Source organism: Gopherus flavomarginatus, chromosome 17 (genome assembly GCF_025201925.1).
Source record: "Gopherus flavomarginatus isolate rGopFla2 chromosome 17, rGopFla2.mat.asm, whole genome shotgun sequence".
In the NCBI taxonomy this organism is placed as follows: domain Eukaryota; kingdom Metazoa; phylum Chordata; order Testudines; family Testudinidae; genus Gopherus; species Gopherus flavomarginatus.
The window spans coordinates 26,709,991-26,715,990 of record NC_066633.1 but is presented as its reverse complement, the minus strand read 5'-3'; the positions used below and the strand labels follow the sequence as shown (position 1 = coordinate 26,715,990).

The following is a 6,000-nucleotide window of genomic DNA, read 5'->3' as shown; positions in this document are numbered from 1 at the left end:
TCATACAGGAGGCCTGTGATATGCAGGGGGTCAGATTAGATGCTCTAATGGTCTCTTCTGGCCATAAAGTCGACTAATTTCTGAAAAACGGAGTGCAGCACTGGGATCAGAGTCTGATGTTTTACTGTCTAGCCGGCTTGCTTCCTAGAACGAACGCTCCTTGAGTGGGGTGACCACAGGAGTAGCCCAAACCTCCAAAGTTCCTGGCCAGGGGCAGGACATTGGCACAGCAAGGGAGGGGTGTGGCAGTGACATCACAAAGGCCTTCTGCAGGACCTCAGACTATTGGTCAAAGGTGATGGGGAGGTGGTGACCTCACAGAGAGATGCTGACATCAGCCAGGCAGGACAGGGACAAGGGGCCAAGGAAACCTCAGAGACCCCTGTGGCTTTGCTTCAGCAAGTCTCTTTCTCAAGGTCTCTCTTTGAGGACTGAGAAAGTATTCGGGTTCACGTATGTGAGAGCCAGGAGGAACTTCTTTCGAGTTTTCTCCTTCCCTTTTCCTGATTTTACTAGAAAACAGCCGTCCCTGTTTAGAAGGTAAGAGCCTCCTCGAGGGAAGGGGTGTCCTGGACATGTCACAGTTCGGATGCCAGTGGCCCCCCACACTGTAAGGAAGCTCCCGCCACCCTGCTCTGTGTTCGTGGTGCGGGAGAGAGCAGCATCCACGGCAGTGATTTGCTCCTGGCTGCCAGAGCAGAGCAGCTGGCTCAGCTGTCAGAACTTTCTGGAGCTATGAAAGGGGAGGGGCCCATGGCTCTGTAGCAGGAACGCAGGGTAGGCGAGTTCATGGTGACCATTGTGGGATACTGGAGGAGGCCAGTTATGGTGATATAATGAACAGCAGTGTCTAGTCTGTCACTTCAAGTTTGCTTCAAAAAGCTCTAGACCTCTCATCAAACTTGTTTTATTTTGTCAGCAAAACAGGGCAGTTTTGTAGCTAGATGTGGCATTGCAGTGTGTACACCTGCCACAAGCTGCCGACTGAGGTAGCGTTGTGTGTTTTTCACACACCTGAGCAACATAATTCTGCTGAAACAACTTTGTAGTGCAGACCTGGCCAAAGATTCACTCACACACAACTTGTAAGGAAAACGTCACCTGCTCCTCTGCTTTGCAGAATCCAAATACAAGCAAAGCTTGTCAGGCCCTGGTGGTGATGGCAGTGAGTCAGGTGTGGGCAGACACTGTATTTTAGCTACCCACAGGCACCATGGGTTAGCTGGCTAAAACATCTGTTTCGTAAACAGGAGATCCTGGGTTCCACTCCGAGTGGTGTCTTGCTGACTGGTTGTTGGGGCACCTGTTTTTGGCTACTGTCAGAAGACAAGATTCAGAGCTAGATGGGCCTTTGGTCTAGCCCAGTGTGGTTTTTCTTATGGTTTAAATAACACTCACAGGTACTGATAATAGAGTTACTGAAAGTTTGGGAGTTAGGAGCGGGTAGGTCAGTGGTCCAGTCCCCACACAGATGACACTCTCCCTCTGGGACAGGGGCAGGTCTGAGCTCTCACCCAAATACTCATTGTGGCTGTCAGAATCTGTGAGCAGCTTGTTTAGTTTATGCCAAAGGTTGAGTCCTGCTTTGTGCACTGTGTGTGAGAATGAAAATCCTAAACTGCCTCTTGAAATAAGAAATGCAGCAGGGCGTGTAATTGTCCCTGCCCCAAGGCAGACAGACCAATGGAGAAATGCCGTCAAGTCCAAGGTAATACTCCACTGCCATTTTACATTTTTTGCTTGCTAAACTCCTTATCTGCCTGGCCCAGGCTGTCCTCTGCCTCAGCTGCTGCTCCCAGCCTGCTCTAGAGTCAAACATGGAGGGCTCCCAGAGGAACAGAGACTGGGACGGGGCAGCAGCCTGGGTTGGGCTGGGAAGATGCTGGGAGTTCTGGATCCCTGAGAACTGGCCCGGCTCCCTTCTCAACAGCGAACAAATCAATTCCACATCCCCTCCCCAGAAAAATCAGCCTAGAGCAAAGGGCAGCAGGGGACGATTCCCTCTAGTTCCCACCGAGGCAGGAGAGAACCCAGGGTGTTTCTAGGAGAGCTTATGGAACTGACGTGGGGAAACCAGCCTTTAATAACAAGCAGTTCCAGTTTAAGCTAAGTGTTTTTAACAACTTCTACAACATTAAAAAACCCTTCCATCGTAGTGTCACCACCCATAAAATTGCTTCAGTCTTATAGGTTCCTAAGTGCACAACTAAACATCTCTTCAAATCCAAGGGAGTGGAGATCAGTCAATGTTCAGAGTCATCCCACATAAAAGAATCACGTTGTCATACACACTGGCCCCACCATATGGCCATCACCTTTCCCTCCTCTCTGTTAAAAGTTTTAGTATTTTGCACAGAAACTTTCTTCCCTCAGGAGACACCTGGGAACCAGGGCTGCCAGCCAGAGAAACACCTTTAAGAGGAGGCGTCATCTGTCAAAAAATGATCTCCCTCCTTCAGTTCAGTGACACCCTGAAATGTTTCTTATCCCAGCAGAGCCGGAGGACTGAAAGCAGCTACATCAAGCCTCTGTGTAGCTAGCAGGAGAGAACACAAACACTCCCTTGTATCTGAAGAGATGTTTAGTTTTACCCTTGGTAAACTACAAGGCTAAAGGGAAAGGTGATGGTGGTGTCAGATATAGAGAGTGAAACATGAAACGATCATCATAGTTATGCCCATAGCAACTGTAAATATTACTAAATTCTTCTTATTATCATCAGTGTATTATTTTCTCTGTCATCTAGACATTGACTAGATCTTGACCAAGAAATTTGGATCTTGACAAAATAATCAACTACCCCTCGTTAAGGTAATGGACTTGACACCCACTCGGGTGTCTCCACGCAGGTTCAAGTACTAACAACAGTGGCACCTTACAGCCATAGCTTTTAATCAGGGCAATACATTGATACAAATTCCTTTTAAATCATTTCTCAGCCAGAGTACATCGCCCACATTCCTTAAGGCACTGGGCCACCATGTGGACGTTTCATTTCCCTCCTCAATTTCATATAGAGGCACAATTTCCTTTGCACAGATCCAATAACAGTAAAACCTCCCTGTGTCTCTTGTCTGAGCCAGGGCATTCGATTGCAGTGAACCCTTCTCTCCTGCAATGGCAATGGTCAGACAGAGGGGACGTGGTCACCTGCATCCCTGCCAGGAAGATATTGGCTCGGCTCTTTCTTTCTGCTGCTGTTGTTAGTCCATGAAACATCAGGGATGGAATGCAAGGCTGAGCTCACACACCGATCCCCTGAAACATTTCAGTGCCCCAGAGAAATCCTGCCCCCGGCTATTGGAATGATGTGGTGGAGATTTGAATAGGAAAGGGACTGTCTGAATTGTCAGTGTGAGGAATGAACAACATTCTATAGCAATGTCGTTAGCCACAAACACACTAATCATGCTCCAGCTGGAAGGGAAATGGGCAGGAACTCTTGCTGTTCCCCATGGACACACTTACACTAATGCACAGCAGTGAGTGTGCTGGGGGAGTTGGTCTGAGCCATTTGAAGTGACAATTCTGTGAGAACAGAAACATCGTGTAGGGTAGCACCTGTCTATCAAGTAGTTGTGGCCGAGTGGTTAAGGTGATGGATTAGAAATCCATTGGGGTCTCCCCACGCAGCTTTGAATCCTGTCAACTACGGAAGTATTAGTGTATTGTCATTGCTGCTGTCTTCGTGCCTGAGCATCCATGGAACCAGATCCTGTTGCCCTCTGAGGCTGGCTATTCTTAAAATACTGCTGTAGCAGTGTGTAGTATACAGTTGCTACAGGGGCCAGAAGGGTTTTCCGTCCCTGTAATAGCTGCATTGGCAAAACAATCTTTCCTTTCATTTAGCACTATCTAACCATGGCTTAGGTCAGCTTAATTATACTGGCTCTGGGGGGTTTCACACCCTGAAAGACGTACTAGTTAGAGGGTTTATCCCATCACCTTCCCATTCCCTGGTCCTTCTCACGTGACCAGAGAGCAGCAATGCATGAAGCTCAAAGGTGCAAACAATTCAATGTTTATTGGGGTAAACTTCCAGCAAGCAATGATTCCAGTTTCCTTCCTCAGTATCCCCCTTCCCAGCACTGACACCACAGAGGCTTGCCTGTGACCCCATTCCCCTTCCCTGTCCCTATTCCCCCCCTTAGCAAAACATAATTCCAATTCCCCTACCCCAATTCCCATTCGCATTCCCCCCCTTACTTCCTGATTGACTGCAGACTATATAGTAAAACTTGAGTTCTGCTTAGCTGTGCCTTAACCAATCATTTTACTGACTAATCCTAACATACTGTAATATGATTCTCTAACCAATTATACCCCACCACCTTAACTGGTTTACACAAAACAAATTAATTATACAGCAGACAGAAACAGTTACAGAACCAGACAGAGATTATACAGACAAGCAATAGGAAAGCGGGGGCTACAATGACAGAACAACAAAGAAATGAGGATTTCACACTCCAGCTGTTGGTAAGTGAGTTGTTCCCAGACAGGATGCTATCATAGTAGAGGTTGTGGGTGCTGGTTGCTTAACTGGCTGGCGCACAGGGCAGGATTTTGAGGTTCACCATTACTCTCTTAGAATGCCAGCACCCATCTTTTGTTCACTTAAAAAGTGAACAGGGAGATTCCAACACCGCAGAACTCATGGAGCTCCAGGAAACATGTAACTTTAGGTCTGGGTGAGTGTGTCTAAAAATCAGCTGTGCTGTAGAAGGTCTCTAGGAGTTGAAAGAGATGTGCCATCTTGACCTCCCTAAAGAGTTCATCAACTATTAATGAAAACTAGGGTTGATAAGTCACATTCTTTGTAGTATCAGGATGGTGGACTGGTCTAAAGTGCTAGCTAAAAGTATCTTTTTTTCCAGTCCATTGGGTGTTTTGGTCTCTGCATGGAGATATGGTTTCAAATCCCACTCCTGACATGACCATTTAATTCTCTCTGCAGAAAATGGCCTCACTTTAATCTCCTTTGCAACAATAGAACACCATTTGCTTAGCTTTTCTCTTCCAGTAGTTGTGAGAGAAGTTCCAAACCAGGGGGAAACAGGGCCTGTTCTCTCGACCCATCAGTTTTTGTCTTCCTTCATTCCAAGCCATTTCCTCAGATACATCCATATTTCCCACACTTTTGTGAAACTTTAGAGTCATCATTTAATTGCCACACAACTGTACTGATGAAGTAAAGTGAAACACAAGATTTTTTGGATATTCTTGCAGAAGAGTTTTGTTTTCTGACCTGGAATTGAACAGCGGCTACCTGAGGGGGACAATGTTACTCCCTTTTCTTTGCTCATCCAAAAAACATAAGTTTGTGGTGCCCTTTGTTTCTTTGTTTTTCAAACACCTGCCAGGGACAGCCTAGGGAGACTTGGTCCTGACTCTCAGAGTCCCTCCCTACCCTACCTTTCTATATGATTCTGTTGTGTGGGTTTGTACTGTGTCGTTGTTCCACGCTGAGCTGTTTTGCACAGTGTCACTTTGCACTCTGATGCATTGTTTCGTGTTGTATGGTTTTGCACTGGCTTGTGTTGCACTGGTTTGAGCTGAGCTCTTTTGCAGTGTGTCATTTTGCCCCATGGGGCGTTCATTTGCATGGTGCTGAATTGTCGGGCTTTGCACTCCTAAGTTTTGTCACTTTGTGCTGTGGAATGTCAGTTCACGCTGAATTGTTAGATGTTAGATTGGGGAGTTTCCACTTTTGTTGTTGTTTATATTGTATTGCGATGGCATCGAATTATAGAGCTGTACGGCTGGAAGGGCCCTGGAGAGATCAGGAAATCCAGCCCTCACTGCTGAAGCAGAGCCAAGCAGAGACGATGCATTGGGGGCATGTGGGATCAAGTGCCCACAGCAGTCGGTCCAGGCAGGGAGCAGAAGGAGGGAACCAGAGCCAGAGCAGGTTGTCTATGGGACCAAGTATATGCAGAGTATCCTTGACAGAGGTTTGTTCAACCTGTTCTTAAAAGCCTCCTAGGATAGAGACTCCAC

The 6,000-nt window shown here is 46.9% G+C and overlaps 1 non-coding gene across 1 annotated transcript; it reads left to right on the top strand.

Moving 5' to 3' along the window:
* Positions 1-3,572: 3,572 nt before the first annotated feature.
* Positions 3,573-3,654, top strand: TRNAS-AGA (transfer RNA serine (anticodon AGA)). Its single transcript has one exon. It is a non-coding gene; the product is annotated as a tRNA-Ser (tRNA).
* Positions 3,655-6,000: the final 2,346 nt, after the last annotated feature.